This window comes from Serinus canaria, chromosome 10 (assembly GCF_022539315.1).
Source record: "Serinus canaria isolate serCan28SL12 chromosome 10, serCan2020, whole genome shotgun sequence".
Lineage (NCBI taxonomy): Eukaryota > Metazoa > Chordata > Aves > Passeriformes > Fringillidae > Serinus > Serinus canaria.
Genome location: NC_066324.1, coordinates 2,252,782 through 2,275,159, shown reverse-complemented (window position 1 = coordinate 2,275,159; position 22,378 = coordinate 2,252,782). Strand labels below are relative to the sequence as shown.

The window sequence follows — 22,378 nt, the reverse complement described above, 5'->3', positions numbered from 1 at the left end:
TCCAAAACCCCAATCCTTTGCAAATAAATACTCCTGTCTCCTCGGAGTTTCAGGGCATGACCAGTCACACGGTGTTTGTTGAAAACATTGCTTAAGAACACCAAGAATTACATTTTTTGATGCCTGATTTGTATCTATAGAACAACTGACTGGTCCTGTTTGGTTGATAAAATGGCTACATGGAATTTGCAAGGGAAAAGAAATTAGAAGTTGAGAAGGGGTGAAGAACATTGCTACATCAGATATTTTTCCTCAGTCTGAGGAATATGGAAGGTGTTATGACCTTAATGGTTTTGATTTGCCATATCCATTTTAACACAGAGAAGTTAATACAAGTTCAAATTAATCAGCCAGCACTTCTTTAAAATGATATTTACAGCTTGTGCATTTAAATGAAGGCAAACAAAAGTAAAATTTATGCTACAATAAAGTATTATTGTCTTAATTCTTTAACAGAATTAAGCTAGCTGTGGCAAGTAGATAAAAGCTCTTTGAAAAGTGAAACATTGCTGCAGTTTGTCTTGTCAAGGCTCCTGCTTCTAAGAATATTTATAGTTTTCCTGTTCCTCGAGAACCATAAATGACACAGCAGGTCAACAAGACTGTTTCCACCTCAGTCTGGATATTTCCTTCCAGAACTAGAGGATAATTCAGTCTCCATCCCCAGGTAAGCCCAGCCTCTCTCTTTCCACTGCTAACAAAGGGCTTAACTCTGGGCTTCCTCCTGAGAAACAAATTCCATAGCTTGTGCTAGCCCCACGACTTGGCCAGGGCTGTGGAATGAGAATGAAAGCAGCATTTCCTGGTGCACTCAGAGAGCAGGAAGCAGCCCCAGCACACTGGGGGCAGGGGCACTTTTGTGGAGTGACTCCTGGCAGGAGGTACTAGACTGTGATGCACTACTCACGTGACACACTGAGTGTCAGAGAAGTCACCTCCCAGTGTCCTGTGCTGTGCCAACAGCGGGCTGGCTGCTAAATGACTTTACATTCTTCTTTATTTTTCTGCAGAGCTTATTTTAGAAAGGTTGTATATCAATCTGGAAAGTGCTGTGAACATGATGTTATCATAATGGTACCATATGCCAGTTGACTACTTACAAATCATCCATGCTTCCCTCACTTGGTAGATTTTAAAAGCATGATAAAGAACTTGATTCTCCTCATGCTTACACTGGATTTATATCAGTGCACCAGCATGTTTTATACTGGTAAAAAAATATTTGTATCAAAACCTCTAAAAAGCTTTAAAGGCTCTTAAAACAGCAAAGGCCACACAATGGTTTTTACTATTCGAGTAATTGTCTCAAAACCAGATGTGAGTGTTAAAGATTCAAACATATAAAAAAAAAGTAGAATATGCTCCCAAAACACCTCATCCATCCCTACAGTCTACAGAAATAGGTTATATCCTTTACCTTCAAAGCTCTTTAAAAAGCTTTAAAGCTGGTAATTTCCCTTTCTGGTTTGGCCCCTTTAGGAAGCCACTGTGAATTCCAATACTCCACCTGATCATTTCTCTATAGCTTTTTCCCACTATCTGTGTTCCAGAGAAATCAGATTTTCATGTGTTCACAACACTCCATAAACCTTGCAAAAAATTAAGTTCTGTAAAACTTGTGATAAAGCAGGAGGTTAGCAAAAGTCTAGATCTTAACAAGGAATCCAAGATAAAAGGCTAAGGAAAACTTCTGAATATCTGAGCTTAGGAGAACCTGAACCTATTTTCACTCATATCTACTAGTTAAATATCAAAAGAATAAAAACCAAAAATAAAACAGACTAAGGGAAAAAAAAACAAAAAAACCCCACAAAAAAACAACACAAACTTGTGTACAAATTCCTCACTTGGGCAACCTGTCAGCTGTCTTATTCTGGCAAGTTTTATGGTGCCTTTTTGACCCTTTAAAATATTTTTCGGAGTGACTATTAGCCCTTATGAAATGTTTTTGGTGAAAAAAGAACTAGAAAATGAACTATGTGAAGTTAGAACACAGAATTATTTTTACTCAGCTACTCTCTCTTACTCCTCCTCCAGGCAGAGCACATGTTTAGCAGTGAATCTCATTTCAGCCTCCTGCCTATTCATTCATTCATTCATTAGCCTTTGTTCTCAGGCTGGTACCAGGAGAAATTCTCAGTGCTAGTTCTTACTGCAAAGGGAAAAGTGAGCCCTAAAGTTCTGCTCTTGTTTGCAATCTGGTGTGAGTTGGGTGAGCTCTTCATTCCTGCTGCATTTCTGTGAGCGGGCTAAGTGCTGACCTTCATCTTGTACCTCTCTACCTCGCTCAGAAAGAAGCTTTCATACAAATTTCAATAGCTTCCCTTTAGAGCAGCAGCCAGACTAGAGAACCTGCCTGGAGGGCTGAGCTCTACTGGTCAGATCCAAGTGTTTGTAAACACACTCATCCTAGAGAATTCTGCACTTGTGTTTGGTCATCTTGACTGAATGCCTCAGATTCTCTGGGCTGCACCCACTCTCACAGCTACTGAGTCTGATCTTCACAGCGGTGTGGGATATTGTCTCTTCATGAATTTGGTACTTTATCTGTAATTCATAAGGTAACGGTCACATTCTACAAACCCTTTAACAAAATTCCTCCTCTCTACCTGCACACATCGATTGTACATTACTCACAGGATTCACAGAGAAGTGTCATATAGCTGAACTCTTCTGGCAATCTCAAACTGATTCTGTCTGGGATTTGTCTCCTCTGAGACTGGCTCTTTTAATTTCTACAAGCTTTTTCATGTCTCACTCTTTAACATACAGAACTTCTCCACTGAGGTTTCAATCAGTTTTGTGCAAAGGAGCACATGGGTGGGTCTGGCAGCATGGTCAGTCTGCAGGGCATGGAACAATGAGGGAGACTTTTTTCTGTCTTTTCCATTAACATCTGAACGAGCCCTTCTGGGAGGAACACGTTTGTTCACAATGGTAATTGTAACTATTTCATTGATACAGGGTGTTACATATTAGCCATTTTTTTGTAAATGTGAGATAGGGCAGGATGCTGTGGCTTTACAGGGATCCCAAGTGCTTTTGGAGACACATGAGGAAAACCAAGATATCTGCATTGGGCACCAGATCCAATGTGTGTCTCCCAGGACAATGGAATTCTGGTGGAGCAGAAGGCAGGATACCCTGGGGAATGAAGGGGATTGTGAGACCTGAATCCTACAGGCATCTACAGGATGGTCTTTACCATCACCATCCCTGAAAAACCTCCCAGGGACTTTGGCTTTGAACTGGCAACAGACTCTGCCTCTTGCAGCCTCACAGGTTCCTTTGCATGGATAGGCAAGGCAGAGAGGGGCAGTGGAAGTGCCTCCCATGTCATGCACTCCTCTGCAAGGTGCAAGCAGAATAGATATATTTGGATAAGATGATAATATGACAGTAAATGTGTAAATAGGTAATTCAGACTCAAAAGGGACCAACAGATGATGGCTTGGGGGAGCCCAACCACACTCTATGCACCTGGGAGTACACAAAGGCCAATGGCAAGCATAGATGCTGCAATAAGAAAAAGGTAAAAACCAGTGCAGGCATCACACTCCACACTCCCCAGTGCCTGCAGCCCCCATGTTTCTAGAAGGAGACTTATGGTTTTTATATAAAGTAACTGTGAACTCTGTAAAATCTCCATTTAAATTCCTGACCCAGAGATTTGCACAGCAGTACTGCAAAAAGTAGTAATTACATGGAAGCTTTTTAATATGCAATGGTATGCAGCACTTCCCTTTTTAAGCTGAACAACCTAAGCAGTATCATAAATATTATATTCAAATAGTAACCCAAACCACATGGTTTTGAAAACAATAACCAAGCACATGCTTTGCGGGAACACAGAATTAGAAATGATTTCACATACAAGGATAAAAGGTTTGCAAGAATTGTGATCATGCTAGAGAGAAATAGTTTATGCTATTTCAGACTGTACTCGAAGGTATTTTCACAGCTCCAATATAATTAACTGTTTGCAGTGATTTATAGTTTTGCTGTATGCATTTGCTTAAATATTAATTCTGCTGCCTGGTGTTTAAAGCACGATGGATTGTTCAAAGTGAAAATAGCTGAGTGCCTCATTCCCTGTAAATATGGGACTTCTTAAAAGGGACTGTTGGCTTCTGTTTGATTCTTTGGACAATTAATTTATATTTAACTTTTAAAAAAACCAAGAGATCCAATCAGGCCTTTCCATAAGTAAAAAGCTGGAGCAACGTAATGCAGCCTACCAGTGAGTATTTAACATCAGCCAATTTGGGTTTTTTAACTAAAATGACAGAATTTTTTTAAGTAGGTGACTGGGAGTGACTGGAAATAAAGACAAGACTGAGACCGTTTTGAAAAAGAGATCATGGCCATATGACCATTTTCAGTGTTTCATATGTTGAAACACTTTCACCATAAAACTCTTGCAATTCTGTAACAAATTTACTCAGGTATCAACAAGAAGCAGCAATAAAACTGAACTCAAGAGTTTAAACACTGAAGAACCCTCCATAGGTTGTTACTGACAAATAAGCCTTGAAACTGATTTTGCAAACATATTTCACACAGGCTTATTAGCATTTATTAACCTCATCGAAGACAATTTCAGGTGTCCCACACCAACTTTAAGAGACTCCAGAGAAGGGCCTATGAACATCAACTTGTTCATAAACAAGAACAGATCCATGCTCTATAAAAGACTGGCTGAAATCCAGCCCTGTGGTGAGGCTGTTCAGTTGGTTTGGTCACCTTTATTTAGCAGCACTATAACCAAGGCAATAGACCTGAAAGAATCCTTCCAGCAGGCACTAACTACTCTGAGAAGGAAGATTTGTGGGATTTAATAACAAAGTAGACATGGGAGGAAGGTCCAAACAGCAAGAGGGACAGCAAAGCTCTGGATGTATTCTAGGAGACATCTAAGCATGGAAAGGATTCTGACTCAGACTTGGATATCCCAGCATAAATCTTCTCAGATTTCCTTAGCCCAATGATGTGAAATTGAGACATAACCTCCAGTCACCTAACCCTGAGATTTCTATTACAAAATACAGGACTGAGCATGACAGGGGGTGGGATCTCCCCCATCTGACAGGTCGTGGAAGGCAAACAGGCTGCTCCATTCTGGCTAATTTATGTGTTACATACTTCTGTTCTAAGTCAGGGGGCAATGAAGACATGAATTGTAGCCTTCCTTTTAGTTAACTCCGGACTTTCTTCCGGAGTGGGGGGAGGACGGGCTAAGCCCAGCGAGCAGTGATCACAGGAGATTTATTTAACGAGGAGCGATGGCTGCCTTGGTTTCCCAGCTACTGATGCCCTGCCCATCCCTCGGGATCAATCAGGTGCCCCGTGCTTGCGCTGAGTAACCGGCACAGACAAACACAGGCACCTGAGCTGTGCGCTGTCCCTGAGGACCGCCGCTGAGCGCTGCGTTTGGGAGCCGATGTCCTGACACTGCCAAACTTCTCTCTTTGTTAGGAACCATCTGGCAGCGTGGCCAGAGTCCTGCCTAGGCAATAGAAGGCAATGTTTGGCAGCAGCGAGTAGCACCAGTGAGAGTGAGATTCCACCCCCTTCCCAGGTTCTAGAAACGCAGGTGTCGCTTACATACTGCATCCTACAACTTCTCCCTGCCCCAAACACCTTCTCCCACCAGAAGCCCCGGCAGGTACACGCAAGGGAAGCCACTACAGCCACTAAAATCCGAGCAGAGAGGCGCCAGCCCGAGTCCGCTCGCCCGCGCGGCGCAGCAGCCCGAGGATGGGGACACGCGGGGACACGAGGGGACCAAATCTATCTCCTGCAACCAAAAGAAAGTTCGTGCCGATTCAACACCCCAGTAAACCACGCGGGGGGCAGGAAGCGGCTTCTGAGAGAAGCGCTGATAGGGGAAAGTCCTAACACAGCCGTAAGATCTCACCCACGCACACATCTCCTAGCTCAGCACTTCCAAAAGCACCAACGAGAATGCAAAGATTGAGGCAAGGGACTGGAGAGAGACTGCCTCCCCCCGGCTCGTCCTGGCTGCCCGGGCAGTTCCCGGAGGAGCAGGGCAGGGGCTTCGCCCCTTGCACCCGGGGGTGCAGAGGATGCTCCTTACCCCGCAGCAGAGCCAGGAACAAACGGGGCGTGGGGAGCCGCAGCTGCGGGCACGGGGCTCCGATGCCGCGTCCCCGGCAGCGCCCAGCACTTGCCCCGACTCGCACTTACCTCGGCGGGACCCGGGTCCGGCTCCGCGGGGCTGCGGCGAGGGACGGCGGCGGGATGCGGCGAGCGGAGCCCGAGCTGCCTCGGCCGAGCCGGGGCCGCTCGCACGGGGGCACCGCGCCGGTGCCGCTGCCCAGGACGGGCGGGCGATGCTGCTGCGGGGGACTCCGGGCGCCTCTTTGGCTCTGTTAGGAAAGTTACCGCGGCCACACGACCCACCTTAAACCCGCCTCCCCGCAGGACCCGGGGGAGGGGGAAGGAAGAGGAGGGCGGGAGGAGACGGGGGTGGGGGCTCGGAGCCGTTCTTTTCCCAGCGCTGAACCAAGTCACAGCAGCATCTCTCGGGCAGTCGCTCCGGGATGCAGGGCTGGGCGTACCAGCGAATCCCCGGCTCTCGCAGGCGCTGGGCTGAGGCTGCGCTCCGCTCCCCTCCCCTCCCCCTGGATTCTCGCTTTGACGTGCGGTACCAGCTTCAGAGCGCAGAAACTTTCCCGTTTCCTGCGGCGCTGGCGCTGATTTTTGGCTTATTCGTTTGGTGATGGTTGGTTTGGCATCTCGTTATTTATTTAACCGTTTGTTGTTTCGAGGAAGGGGGATCTAGTCCTGATGCCTCGGGCTTTGTGCATGTATTTTGGGGTTTTTTCTCTGCCCGATTCAATTAAAATACATTCAATAGCCTAGAAGGACAAAGAATCAGACTGCCACTCAGGCATCCCAACGTTGCCGCCCGAACGTGTGCGAATGAGGAAGCAAACTGTAGCAGAGGCAGAAACACTTGGTGGCTCAGCAGAGGCAGGAGATGGGGGGAAAGCACGGCTCCCTGCCTCCTGCAGCTGAAACACCGCGATCTCCTTCCGCGGATTGCTTAGAGGGAGATCATGCAAACTTCTGGACCCACTTCAAGGTGCCGGGTGTGCAAGTAGAGGCACTCACGCAGCTGGAGGAGCGGGCACACACGGGCAGGCACACGCAGCTCGCAGAGCCTAAAGCAGCCCCTGCACGGGGAGACGCTGGCTCGAGCTGATACCACGCGAGGTTCAGGGGATGCTAATGGGGAAAAGCGCCGTGGAAAATTTACCTCTTCTCTAGCATCCTCTACCGTCCAGAGCATCTGCCCTTGCACTGTCACATCGACTGCATCGCTGCTGCTCTCGGGTGGCTCAGTGCCACTGCATGCTCAGGCAGGCATCAGCCAGGGAATGAGTTGCACCCCACAGTTGTCATTTTCTTCCTGAAAGATGTACCAGAAGTTACAAATGCATAATGATTAAAATCATTAGACCAAAAGGATCATGACAGGTGATTTGAACAGCTGCACTAACTTAGCTCTTAGCCAGCAATCTTATGCTTGCACAGGCTTTTCAAGATTAAATGCTCTACTTGTGTTAGGTACTATTACTGATTATATTCTAATTAGAATAACAATATTGGCTGTGATCCTGCTTTTTTAACATCTCAGTACGCAAGAAACACAAGACCAAGTCCCTTTTGGATAAAAGACCAAAAGGATTAATAGAACTTTTTTTGTCACCGCTGCCACACGATGAATCCCCACATTGTACAGTATTTTATGTCCATATGAGGCTGCCAAAATCCTTTGTCCTGCACTGTGTGTTTCTTGGTCACGCGCCAGTGCATGACTGCAGGTGATGGCAGTGTTTCAAAAAGGACATCCTTTGGGCCAGGACTGGTACACTGGCTCCATAAGGGACTCCCTGCAACCTCCCAGCCTCCCAAAAAAGTCCTTCACTCCAGCACTGCTTTCATGCCCCCAGGTTCCCAGCCTTGCCTTGCCTGGCTGTGCTGGTTTGCAGCATTCCTGAGACCTTGCAGCACCCCCCTGAGCCAACAGCATAGGGCAGTGGAGAACCCCTGGGCGCTGGAGCAGCTGCTGGAGAGATTGCTCCTTTCCTACCTCTTTTCCAGGCCCAGTTCTGCTCCCTCCCTGGCTCCACAAGCTATTTTTCTTCATTACCCATGGCTAAGGCAACCTAAGCAGGTTCTGCAGCAATACTGGTACCTGAGGTGAATTCCTCACTGCCTTTCTCCACCTGTTTTAAATTATTCTTTTAGCAAAATCCTAATGATGAATATCAATAATAAATTAGCAATCGTGTTCATTTATTAAATTATTTGCAATATTTAATACAATTCAATAGATCAAATTTGAACTTGATTTATTGAATAAATAAAGATAATTAGGTTTTGTTGTTTGTCTAAGAATATTAAAAACCACCAGTTGCTCTATAGTGATGGCATTGTTTAGAACTCAGTTTTGTCACCAGTTTCCATTTGGGGAACTATTTAGCATCCCTGATTTTCCTTTTTAAATGGTAAGAAATGCACAGAGACTGAACCAGACTGCTTAAAATGAATTAGGCAAGCCTGCTGCGACAATTTTTTTTCCTTGGTCTTTCAGTGTTCTCTGTAAAACTTTCCAAAGAAGTGGTCTGTCAAACTATGAGTTCTCTGGACACCAATGAAACCCAAGATATTACATTCTGCTATATGACTTCTGACAGATATTTGAGGCAAAGCATTCAGCCCCACTCTACTTGCTCATATAAAATTCCATCCAGCTCAGTAATTTCCCATGGAAAGTTCTGGCATTCTCTGCACTATGGTTGTCTGCTTGCAGGGGCGTAGATGTCAGTAAGTGCCAATGAATGTGGCTATGGATGCTTCTCCATTTGAGGCTGACTACTGGAATACTCATTTCTTCTTGGTGTCTATTTAAATGCAACTCCCTTCTAAAAGACATTCAGTACAAACAGCTCTAGATTGCAGCACACTGGTTCTAGTTCAGTGCTTCTGTTTTTAAAATGTGTAGTTTACAAAAAAGATATATAAAAAGACAGTTTGGCTTCTTTCTTATTATTGTTGACTCAATGAGTCTAGACTAGAGTTATAACTCTGTAAACTCCAGCTGAATCTTCAAACTTAGCCAGATTCTTTCATAAATCAGATTGAGTTGTTGAGATTCTGAAGGACAAAATAACTCTCAGTTATGAGTGCACAGCTTCAGTTTGGTGAAATGATAGCTGGTTATCCCCAAGAAACCTGAGCACCAACATGAAAATGAGAAAAGAATTTGAAAAAAAAGGGGGGGAAAAAGTCAGGAGTGTATTACAAGAGTGACTCTGCAGAGAAAACTGCTTAATAATTCTGCTGATAAAGTGTGAGCCAGAGAAGAATTCATTTCCCTCTCCCAGAGCTCAGCTGGGTAACAGGACTTTAAAGAAGAGCAGCTCTTTCATAAAGGTGAGCAGGTATGTCCTTCACTCAGACAACAGGAGTTTGAAAACACTGAAGTCACTGCAAGTTCTGCTGTTGACTTTTGGGGAGGCAGAATTTTACCCTTTGAAAAGATCTGCTGAGTAAAACCAGCCACTTGTACACGTTTTCTCTTCAAAGACCATTCACCTTTCAAGAGCATTTTGCTGCTTTCATTTGCTTGCTTCTACATGTCCAATTCAAAACTAGTTCCTCTCCACTTTTTCATTTTCCATATGTTCTTTTTGCTTAAAGGGGAAATCGGGCCTCAAGAAACAACAGCAAACTGAATCCTGCTGGTGTTTGTAAAAGCACAAGTTATCAACACTGGAAAATTATTATACTGTTAATATCAAAGCCCAAGAAATTAAATATGCATCATTTGTGTCTGAATGAACAATTACTATTGAAAATAATGCCTGAAAAAGAAAAACAAAGCTTTTCAGACATAACATGAATTTTAACTTGTTTTTTTTTTTAGAAAACCAACCAGGGTTTTACTTTATGCATCATTCTGTTCCCCACAATAATACTCTGTCTGTGCAATCAGTGATGATAAATGGTACATAATTGTAAACTTGATATTGGTTTTCAATATTGAATTCATCATCCTGTCCTCTTAACACATATTAAATACTTTAAAGAATTTATGTATTTGTTTGATTTATCTGTGATTTTTTTTCCAATATGTAAAATTTATTAGTTTTCTAGTTTTTGAGGAACTAAGAGTAGACAACATCATTAATAACACTGAATAATAGTGTTGGCCTCATTTATGCCTGACTCCCTTTTACCAATACAAAGTGTCCAAATCAAATACAAACATATTAGTTGTAGGCAGTGTAGAAAATACAGTCTGAACTAGAGCCAGTTCTGCACAGGTTTTGTTTGACTTTCCCAATCCATCCCTGATCTCTCCAAATAAGGACAGCAAGAATCACATTCATTTATCTTTTCCCACATGATGGACCCATTACAAATACAAAGATTCACTCAAATTGTCTCAGTGCTCTCAGAGAACAAGTAATGAAAACATGATCAGAAAACATTAATCCTGCATTACAGTAGCAAAATATACAGGAATTGTCCATCTAATTCCAACGGACACTAGGCATTTAGGGCCTGGTTCAATCATGCCAATTGTTTTTTTCATTAACACAGCTTTTAAGTCTGCTCTCCAATCCTAATAAAAAGGACACTCAAAATGAGTTAAGAACTGGCCAGTGACCAAGTGGTTTGTGTAAATCTTGACCTATAGGAACTCAAATTCCACTCTTAATCCTGTGTGTATGACCATCATTCTTAGTGTCTGCTACTTCTCTTAATCATGGTTTCTGCACTGCTCCAGGGCATGACATTATTTTCTGCTTAGCATGATGTAAACTTAAAAATAAACAAAGAATTTGGTAAGGCTGAAGTAAATAATTATGCAATTATGCAAATGAAGCCATGGTTTTCATTCAGCTGAACTGTAGCTGGTTATTTCAGGGAGGAATTTGATCCACTAACAAAAACAACAGAGAAATCCAGTTGCACACAGCTATTACTCTTTTTATGATAAAGGACACTGGGTAAGAGACCAACCTCCCACAAAAGGGATGAGTGGAACTCTGTGCTGCAGCAAGGCTGTGACAGCTTTGTTGCATGAACACATCAGCTCTTTGGATGGATCAGAATGGCCTGAGCATGTAAGAGAGCTCCATGGAATCCTGGTTGGCTTCAGGAGCTTCAGGGTGTAATTCTGTAGGAAGCAGGATCCCAAGTACACCCTGGTATCCAGAATGACATTCTGCCTTAATTTGGAGCACATGACCCTGGTAAGTATTGGGGAATGATATCAAAATAGATTGACTATCACTCTGTAACACCTAAATTCTTATTAATGTTAATGAGAGTAATGCAAATGAACTGAGAAGCCAAGAGGCCCCTCCCAATGAAAAAATAGGAAAAGCAGCATATTTAATACATAATTAACAGCAATGCCATATAGGTCAGACTGCAAGTGTTGGCTTTTTAGTGCAAATTCCTATGTGGATAACTGCAAGATGAGATTTTTTTTATTTTATCCAGAAAATTCACACTGCAACTGAAGCAAGAAACCAATAGCTTCCAAGCACACCTTCACCTCCTGGTTCTGAAAGGACAATTTACCTGCTGTGTTGCTGTGTGTCTGCAGGACATCCCTCCTAGTACTGCCTAAGGTGGAATCAAGGCTATGGGAGAAACCCAACCAATTCCCAACTTTCCAACACCAACCAGGCATTTACAGGTTGAACATTATCAGCTGCATTTGTGGTTGAGTCAATTATTTGAAAATTCCCCATCTCCTGAGTTTGTATCTCTAAATTTCTCTTTCACCTCCACCTAAACCCAAAGGCTGGAACAGCCTTGAGCAAGTACAGACCAAAAAAGGGGCATAGGCCCAGGAGCTAAAGAAGAATCCTGATTCTCTCCATCTGCCTACACCAATGCAAAGTTCTGCTCCTTCACAATGGAACCCAGAGCTGCTCTCCCTCAGAAAATTCCCATTTGGAGAAAGCTGACCAAACTTCCAAGTGATAGCAAACCAGAAATAGACTTAAAATATGGACTGAAGCAGACCAAAGTTGGAGCTTGGTATTCTGGAAGAAGTCCATAGGATAGATTCATTCAGATCTTATTTACAAATACTTCTAAACATGCTGGGGCAAATTTATAATCAAGCTTACCTGTTTTCTTTAAACAGCTGTCTCCAGATAGATAGAATATTAAGGAGAGAACTTAAATCTGCAGGAAATGTAATGTTAGAGCAATTGGCATTATTTGGACACATTGTGAAACGATGCTGCTCAGCCCTGCTTTTATCAAAAGAAATTTTGAGTTCACTGCTCTTGTACTCCGTGAGGAATGGGTTTGATTACAGAAAGAAGAGAGAAGCTGAAAGAAGCTGTGAATTTATCTTTAGGATCGATTTCTGCAGAAATTTTTACCCTGAAGTTTTAGGAACTAGTTGAATGCCAGCACTGAATATAAACATTCTCTGCACTGAACCCCTTCTCTGCAAAAGCCAGAGTTTGCATTCCCAGTCCAAAATTCTGCCACCTGTGTATCTCAGTGCTGTGGTCTCCTCTCTTCATCTGCAATGGGCTCAGCATGAGACCTTAGGAAAGAGGAGCATTTGAATTTTTATCTGCTCTGGAAATTTTGTTACTGCTTTTATTCATCACTGCAGAGATGAGCTGCCTGCAAAGCCAGTCCCCCAGCACAACACCTTATCCTGTAGCAGTGAGATCTGAGGATGCACTTTAGACTGATTGTAATGACCCTTGGACTGGACCACACATTATTTCATGCCTCACTTTCCTCCCTGCAAACATGGAAACAGCATTCCAGGTGCTGGATAATATTGACTTCTGCCCAGAAACTGTTTGTTTTGCACGTGCTACAGAGATGAAAATTAAAATGGACATTTTGAAATTTTGGAATGTCAAAGAATTATGTTCATTGACATTTACATGCAAAAAAGAAACCAAACAAATCCTAGCAGAAATTCCTGAAAGTTCATTCCTGTTTTCAAAGAAAATCTAAGAAAACTTGGCTGCAGGTATTTCTTTTCATTTTCATCCAGCTCTATAGTCATTCACAGAATTCTAAGTCAGGATCTAGCAGGAGTTGTACTCAAAATGACAGCCTGCCGAGATGCATTTATTTCTCTGGTTTGCCACTTTACAAGGGAAAAAAACACATTTCCAAGATATTTTTGGTAACGTATGACTAAGTAGCAAAATTAAAACTAGGAAATTAATAACTACATGGCATTTCAATCCCATCAACTCTAATCAACATAAATCCATTCTAATTAAAACCTGCAAATCCTGAGGATACCAAAGAGCTAGCCCTCTGTCAAAGGGAGATGGCAGCAACAGGTATATTCCATACAAATGTAGAGGATGCAAATTTCTGAAAGAGGCAAAGATGAAGCTGTACTAGAAGTTGTATTTTTAGAATACCACTAGACCTTAATAATCTCAAACTGGTGAAATTAAAAAAAAACTCATAAATTTTGCCCTTTAAAACTCAAAAGGCACTTTGACAATCTAAATGAAGGAGTGTACATCTTTCAGGCTGAAAAGGGTCACTAAGTTTATCACAATCATTCCTATAGTTGTAGAATAAGATTAGCCCCTGGTAATCCCTAATTGGCAAAAACAAACACAAATTCTGTCCTTTAAAATTTAAAAAGCACTTTCACAAGCCTAACAGAGGATCTGAAGGAAGTGTACAACTTCGCAGCCTGCAAAAGGTTACCAAGTTTATCACAATCATCAAACCAGAAATAGGACAGAGATACAAAGCGAGTTCTGATCAGAATGATGAATAACACACACCAGTTTAAAGAGAATAATAGAAATTATATAATTGCACCAGGGCCTTTGTTTCAAAGTCAAAACATCTCAGCTCTTGAGTCTGTCTTTAGGACTTGATCAAAAGCCCATAAACATTAACAAGATTCTTTGCACTGACTCCCTTGGGCCTTGCACATGTCCTTTATACAGCAGCTTGGTGCATCTTAAATCAGCTCAGGAAGCTCCTCGTCTCTCCTACAATCCGTTCAATCTTGCACTTATGAGCAGCATCAGCTTTTAAATACAAAACTACAGATGCCAAATCTACCTGATCCTGATTACTCTTCATATTATATCAAGATCAATAGTAGCCCCCTCCTCCTACTGAATTGATCCAAAGTGAGCTTGGGTGTTATTTGTGCAGATCCAGAGCAGCTACTACTGACACGCTGGGGTTTAAGGGGAGAACCCATCTTCACCCAGCTCTAAATCAGCTCTTTTAAAGAAGGCCTCTTTTGTTTGTTGGTGGTTTATATCCCCAACCAGCAGAGATTAAACAAATACATGAGCTTGGCAGGCAGTGGCTGTCACCCTGCCAATTAGCTCAGCAGGAAGCAAACAACCTGCTGACCTTCCTGGGCCAGTGTCTCTCCAAGGCAAGCAAAAGGGGCTGTGCTCAGTAGCAAACTGTTGTTATCATCATATTCCACCACAAGCTTACCCTGCCATTCCCTGGAGTCACAGCAACAGCCCAGAGCCACAGGAGTGTGGAGCTGCAGGGAGCCAAAGCCATCACTATGTCTGGTGGTTTCCAAACTTTATTTGTGAAATCATAATGAGCCTTTCTTTATTCTGTTTGCAACAGCCACTGACATTGAGGGGGTCTGGGGGTCTGTGCAGGAGTCCTGAGGGCTGGCAAGTATTTGACAGATGAGAAAGTCTGGGAATCACTGATTTTACTACCGTGGCAAGGAACAAGTTACACCTGACTACTCATGTTAACATGTCTATTTCACATGCTCTTACAAATTGCCACACAGTCTCTTTATGCAAACTGTGCCAGAATTTAATACACTGATGTTGTTCAAGAATATTTAATGCTAGCTGTAGTTTCCTTTTCAAAACTGCAAGTTATGGTTTGGTTGGTTTTTTTCTTGCAATGATGAAAAAATAGAACATCACATACATAAATGCTTGGACAGCATGATATTTAGAAAAGCAAGAATATAAAATCCATCATTTTTATCCATCCTATTCTGTTGTGATGTCCAGTGGTGATAGCTTAGTAAAATACCAACTCCTTCTGTGTTTTCAGTGGGAGGCAACAGCTGCAGCTGGCCTTTGCTTTAATATGGCATGGTCTGCAATCAGAATCCAGAGCTGCAAGAGGACTTTGCTGGATAATGAGGAAGGCAGCTTCAGTAAGGTTCCTCAGCTCTGAGCACACACCCTTTTCAGGTGTAGCTTTCATCTAAGTCACCCCTGCATGTCATTCCATTGGATCAAATCAACAGGAGAAGCTGAAAAGTAGGCTGAGATAAAAATGTGTTGGGATACAGAAAGATGCTTTAATAGATAAAAAGCTACAGTCTCTTTTAGAAAGGATTTTTCCACTTTGTATTCCTATTGTCTGAAATCAGGCCTGAATAGAAGAAGATGACTTGATAAAATATAGGCAAAAAAATCATATAAGGAAATAATGGAAATGCTGTTATGGATTTTTGTGAGTATAAATAGTTTCAGAAATGAAACTGTCAAGCCCAGCATCTGAAATGCTGTAGAAATAAAGTCACTTTAATGGTCAGCCTGCTGCAACCACATAAACATTCCCTACTTCCTTTCCCAGCCCAGTATCTTGTAAATTTTTTTTTTTTAAATCTGACATATGGGGAGACATTAGTTGGAGACTGAAGGAGACAGAATCTAAAAGAGAAGCAGAAATGGATCAAGAGAAGATAAGGAACAGAAATCAACAGGAGATATTAAATTCCAAAAATGAAACTTGAAGGGATAGGCCATTCTAGAAGGGAAAAGAAAAAAAAAAAAAAAAAAAAGAAGAAGGGTGGTGAGATAAGCTGAAAAATAACATGGTGAACTCAATTTTAAGCAAAAATATTAGACAGAAATAATCTGAGACTGCCCCTCCTCTTCTTCCATGCTTCTGAAGGTATGGGCTGCCATATCTGTAAGAGCATTCCTGGCACTTGATTGTAAGTCCAGAACAGCTCTGTCCCACATCTGGGGCTGCTCTTTGGCTTTCCTGTTGCACCAGCAGAAAACCTTTCCCTTACCTGCAGCTGCACCAGCTCATCCAGCGTGGGGACACCTGCTCACACTGGTGCCATGCACTCCTTCCACACACTGTATTCTGCAATGTGCAGCTGGGGAAAAAGTAGAAAAATACCTAAAATAAGCATCAGTGTAAAAAAATCAAGCAGTCTCTCACTAAGTTAAATGAGCATTTTGGTCTTTGATTGCCATTCTAATGTCCTTCACATCCTCAGAAAGTTCCACATCTTATCAGCTGCCACAAACTACTAGTTCAAGGTCCAATTTCTTCCTCTGGAAGCATTTTTTGTGCCTTGTTTTTCTTAAATTTTATTACCCATTAGACTATTACCTCATTATAATGGTAGTTTGGTCTCTTTCAGAAATATATATTGTATACAGTCCAGAAATTTAAAATGTATAAAATCTGCCTAATATCTTCATAAAGCAGAATTAAATTTCCTATTTGCATTCAAGGGTGATGAACCAAAAGAATGGATCTTTGGCCCAAACCCTGGGTGAGCCACTGAGCTGCCATATGACCCCAGGCAAAGAATCTGATCTTCTTTAATTGAAGCAGTTAAAAATTTGGCTAAGAAGCTAGACCTTTCTGAAAAGCATCAGCCTTTGACCTCAGCTTGCAGGAGTATATGCATCTCCAAAGTCTCAGGCTGAATGATGCAACATGTTTTTTCAGTTATCTATCCCATGGTTGCTCACATCACTTTGTATTTTCAGCAAATAAGGAACTACACCATTTAGTGAGGTGGTAACAAGCAGCACTTTGGTGGTTCTGTCAAGTGTTTGGGACCTAGAGGACAGTTCTTGACCACCTGACTTCAATTAGACTTGTGGGTGAAAGCAGTGGAGAGGAAGGAGCCTTGCATGCAGATCCTGCTGCCAGGAAAGCAAGTGAAGAATAAAGGTGTAATTTAGCTTGCAGGAGCTCAGCCCAGGTAGAAAATAAACATCAGCTACTGTTTTGTGTTTCCACAGTTGATGATCAGATCCTTCCCATCACTAAGACACAGAGAGGGATAACTGGAGTCCCCGAGGCCAGGATGAGCAAGGCCATTGGATGTCTCAGCTCTTAGCAAAGGCCAAAGACCTGAGTTCCTTTGACTCCACACTAAACTCGGTAGTCAGTATCACAACAAATTATTTTTTGCCTCATTTGTAAAAGCAGCAGGCAGGTGGTGAACACACTCTCACCTTGCTTCTCTCTAATGAACCACTTTAACCATATCAAGAATGAATTTTGCATAATGACTGCAATATGAAGTCGTAAGGAACCATGCAGCATTTGTGATGGAAGCCTTGAGGACAATGACAAAGGCACCCATTAAGAAGATGCTCAGCTGCTGAGTGTCCCAGTAGAGTTGGGCAAACACTGAAATCCATTTCCCTTGGATATTCATTTGAATTTTTAAATGAGTTTCTTTGACTGTTCACATCTCTTTTGTGCTCACTTTCCATGAATAGCAAATGAGCTTTAATAAGGGGAATAATCATGAAAAACACATTTTAAGCTTGAACATTTGCCAAATGAAAACCTCCAATTGCACAATAAGTGGTTAGCAGTACATGTGTCATTTTATGACTTTTACATCAATTAAAAATATTCACTGTTGGTCAGTTATCACACAGGGACATCAAGGAAATCCCAATAATATCACTACATACAGAACAGGGCAGCACAGGTTAAAGCATTATTATGTACAACTTGCTGGCTGAGACTTAGTTCTTGACAATAATTATGAAAAAAAAATCTTGAAATCTTGTATCTTTCCTCTGTAATTTTTGTTTTAAAGAGTAACCTGTTATTTACCCTGCCCTGCCAGGCAATATGATTTGCCATAGGATAGAGCAGTTAAGGGCATAAAATCTTTGCTCAAGGGCTTTTAGTAAGAAGAATTTAAGGCACCTAAGATGCACAGCTGCAGCCCAGAAATGCAGTGTAATACATTTTCCTTTAGTTTCCTTTTATACATCATTGAGCTCTCAAGGAAAACCTCTTATATCTCATTTGTAGAGCAAATCACAACTGCAGAGTTCCCCATGAGTCAACCCCATTTAATTTCTGCTGATAGGAGCCTAAGAGGGAATTAATCAGCTTCACCTAGAAACTTCTTGTTATTTTGAAAGCAGGGGGGTAAAAAGTCACCCTTGCTATTCTGTTTTCTATTTACTGGGGTATATAAATAAATAAACCTTAGAGCATGATATAGTGCAGCACTGACCCCAGACCTGAGCGAGATGTACCAGAGGGAGCACTCCCAATTTGGAAGTGGGTGAAAAATCTGACCTGTTGGGTCTTTCCATCTCTGACCACCATTATCCTCTGAACCCTGCAGGAGCTGCTCTGGGGGCTGAGACAACCCTGAGCATCATCTCAGGGCAAGGATCCCACCGAATGAAATGCATTTTGATGACAAATGATTGATATGGTGGCTTTCTCCTTTGATCCAAATTGTTTTCATAATTTCTAGCATAGCAAATATAAGCATATTTTGGAAAGCAAAATTATGGACTACTATCTTGAATAATAACCAAGTTATTATCAGCTGCAAACAACCTAAAGCTCCCTGAAACAAACACTCTAATCATGTCAGCATAAAGGCTTTTTTCCCTTTAAATTATACTTAGGATCTCTCATCAGTAAATACAGAAGGAAAGCCTTGGATAAACTAAGCCAAGGTACAGAAAGTAAGTGAAACACAAGAGTCCACAGCTTTGCATTCCTGTGCTGTAAACTTTTGAACTGCATCCCTGCAAGAAAAGGGTGGGGGAAAGAAGATCAAATGCATGCCATAGTAAATATCAGGTACTGTGATAAATTGCTTTTATGCTTCCAATAATTGTAAACATCGTGTAGTTTTATTCCTGACATGCTTGAAGAGATCTGCAAGCCATTTTTTTTTATTTTATTATAGAGCAGCATCCCTTTCTAGTTTATTTTGTGGAGAAAATTGTCTCTTTATGCTATAAACAACTCCAAGCAGTTTGTTCATGGAAGCTGAAAGGTGAATTTTGAATTTTAGCCCATTAGAGACGGGCGGGGAAGCGAAAGGTCCGATTTCAGCCCAAACTCGATTACAGAGCGTCCCCCAGCGGGGGTGTCCGGTACTGCGAACGCAAAGGACAACGGGGAGGTTTGGACGAAAGGAAATCCACGGAGAGTATTCGGAAGCCCAAAATTGCACGAATAAAAAATCGTTTTCTTTTCGCTAAAATGAGAAGAAAATTAGCATTCTCTTTGTAACGCTGTATAAATGATTTGAAAGGATAAATGAGATAATCATCAATCAAAGTGCAATCCTAAGCAAAATAACAGAGCCTAATTAACATGAGATCTGACAAAAATAATTAAAGGAGGGTGACATAATTAATGCCAATGGACACCGGATTACATAAAACAGACATTGTTAAGATCATCTGATATCTTTCTTTTTTATGAGTGCAAGGAATGGCATAATAATCCTGAGACCTTTCTAGATGTGGCTGCAATTTTTACAATAGTTGGCTTTTACTGAGCCAGAGATCCAGGAGAAGGAATCTCCAAGAGAAAAGAACATTTATCAAGTTTAGGATGAGTTAGAAGGAGATGCTGAATTGCCAATTGCTCCACAATTGCTTTAAGAATGGGAGAACCAACTTCAAAAATATGCTATAAGATAATCAAATCTTGCATCCTCTACCTCAGTCAGAGTACTCAGAGGAAAAAAATATATAAAAAGGCCCTTTTCAAATGGAAAGATACAATTTCTATTGATTCCATGGCTGTGTGGATCCAGACTTATCTTCTGCCTCTTGTTTGTGGCATTTGTCAGATGAGTCAGGCTTGGGAAACTTGAGCCAATTGCTGGCATTCTCCAGTGACCTCAAATCTCTTTGCCCAAACTCTTCTGTTAAAAGGTAACAAGCTGAAATCTGTCCTGCATCTCCTGACAGGCTTCTGTAGGCAGGGAGAGCTCCCAAGAGGCTCCCACTTCCCATCCCAAGCAGGCACAACCTAAAGACTTCTATTGCCCATGTAAAAATAAAAGCTTCTCTAGCACTCGCTGGTGTTACCCACAGGGGCATTGCACAAAGTGAGGAATACATTCTATGATGACTTTTTTCTTTACAAAGTACTTTATGAAGTTAAGCTGTATGAAGCAATGTATGTCCCATAGTTCTGCAAGCAGACTGCACTTCATCTTTATTCTTCAACATTTGGTAAGATCTTCTAATATTGATACACCAACATTTTTGCAACTTTTATTTTTAAACAATTAAACATGCACACGTTATCTTGCTAGTTTTGGCTGTCCCCACATAAATTTCTTGCCCTGTGTAAAGACAATTACCAGATCAGCATGAAAGTTCATCTCTGATCTCACAGGGACAAATTCAGCTGTCAGATAAAGTGTCAAGAGTTCTCTTTGGCTCTAGTGACTCCAGCTTGGCCTTTTGCAACCATTTGAGGTTTCTTCTAAGAGAGGAAGGAAGTGGAGAAACACAAGAATGATAAAACTGTTCAGACTAGGATGTTATAAATACACATGCAGCTACTCAACTGTATCCCCAGGGCATGAACTTGGCCCAAAGGTCTTCCATTTTCCTCTGTGAAACAGTGCACAAATGGGAGCAGTGATCTCAGCTACTTCTATTTAATTAACCTTTCTTTTATTACAGTCATTGAATGTCACTGAGTAAGCACACTGGTCTGTGTTCCTCATTGTGTCAGCAATCAGCATCTGCTACATTTCAAACTCAACTAAATGTCTTTTTTTACCAAATGCTGAGTTTTTCTTAGCCTTTCTATCAGCATGGGTTACTTATCTTTGCTCCTGCTGAAGAAGAGCTCCATCATTTTGCTCTCCATTTCCTTTTTCCTCTCACATCCTGCTTACATAATACATCTGAAATCATCCTGACTCCCAAACCCAAGTCTACACTTTGGTCGTCTCTCACTAAGTTATAACACCTCCTCCTCCTCAGATGTTTGAGAACTTGGCTTCTGCAAATCAGCTTTTTACAGATGGTGCTTCCATTTACTGGCACAAATTGGTTACTTAGAAGTATTAGTCATTGGAGATACACATTTTACGAAACATGTGAAAAATAAGAAGTAGAATAAACAGGAACATACAGTGACATACTGCCTTGGCTCTTTCCCAGTGTTTTTTTCCCTCCTAAGGACAAACACTACACAGCTCTCACCATGTATTTATGTTAAAGGGAAGTTATGGTGTAGGCAATTATCATTTGAGAAAGTATGAATGCTTTTCTAAGAGTCAAAACAATCATCCCCAAAAAGCCACACTGGCGGCATTACAGACACAGAGCACTGACTCACACCCAGAGACATTGCTTTGGACTCCTGACCTTCCACTGCTTTTCTGTTTCATCTTGGACTAGACTTCATCTGTCAGTGCCTTTATCTTCTGCTCTGCAAATGTGAAGGACAATATTGGTGATTACTGTGAAAAAAGTTGTCATTAGGGCTTGCCTTACACACCCTGCTCTCCTTACACACCCTTGCCCCGATCCCTACCTCTCAGAGTGCTCTGGCATGACACCACAAGAAATCAGGGGTGAGGAACGGACCCGGAATTTCTCCTGGAAGATGCCGTGAAAGACCATGGAGGTTCACACAACTGCATCCCTCACTTGAAGGGAATCGGCCCTCTGTGCTCGCCCAGCCACACAAGCCTGGGCTCCCTCAGGGCTTGCACTGGGCTCCCCCTCAGCCCGGTCCCGCCCGCCCCTCAGGGCCGCCCTGGTTCCTTCAGCCGGCCGGTTCCCTCAGCTCGTCCCCACTGTCCCTCAGCTCGCTCTCGCCCGTCCCTCAGCCGCCCTGGTCCCCTCAGCTCGTTCCCGCCCGTCCCTCAGCTCCAGCTCTAGCTCTAGCTCCCTCAGTTCGCTCCCACCCGTCCTTCAGCGCGCGTCCCCTCAGCTCGTTCCCGCCCGGTTCCCTCAGATCGCCCCGGTCCCTTCAGCTCGTTCCCGCCCGGTTCCCTCAGATCGCCCCGGTCCCTTCAGCTCGTTCCCGCCCGGTTCCCTCAGATCGCCCCGGTCCCTTCAGCTCGTTCCCGCCCGGTTCCCTCAGATCGCCCCGGTCCCTTCAGCTCGTTCCCGCCCGGTTCCCTCAGATCGCCCCGGTCCCTTCAGCTCGTTCCAGCCCAGTTCCCTCAGATCGCCCCGGTCCCTTCAGCTCGTTCCCGCCCGGTTCCCTTAGATCGCCCCGGTCCCTTCAGCTCGTTCCCGCCCGGTTCCCTCAGACCGCCCCACCCGCTCTCTTCCCGCCCCTCGGTTGAAGCCGA

At 42.7% G+C, this 22,378-nt stretch overlaps 2 protein-coding genes and 1 long non-coding RNA gene across 5 annotated transcripts in view; all 3 read right to left on the bottom strand.

Annotated features, from left to right (window-relative positions):
* The window catches only part of MEGF11 (multiple EGF like domains 11), a 254,555-nt gene extending 247,257 nt beyond the window's left edge, over positions 1-7,298 (bottom strand). Inside the window, exon 1 of one of the 3 annotated variants that reach the window (XR_007778325.1) lies at positions 6,208-6,237. The gene's annotated coding sequence lies outside the window, so the exon portion shown is untranslated. Of the gene's footprint in view, positions 1-6,207; positions 6,238-7,282 lie in introns of those variants that run through there. The other 2 variants (XM_050978234.1, XM_030228390.2) reach the window with 2 other exon arrangements.
* Positions 1-22,378, bottom strand: part of RPL4 (ribosomal protein L4) — a 342,845-nt gene that overhangs the window by 251,939 nt on the left and 68,528 nt on the right. The window lies entirely within an intron of this gene.
* Positions 20,303-22,309, bottom strand: LOC115484163 (uncharacterized). Its single transcript, XR_003944896.2, has 3 exons — positions 21,610-22,309; positions 21,441-21,504; positions 20,303-20,544 (listed from the first exon to the last, which is right to left on the bottom strand). It is a non-coding gene; the product is annotated as an uncharacterized LOC115484163 (long non-coding RNA).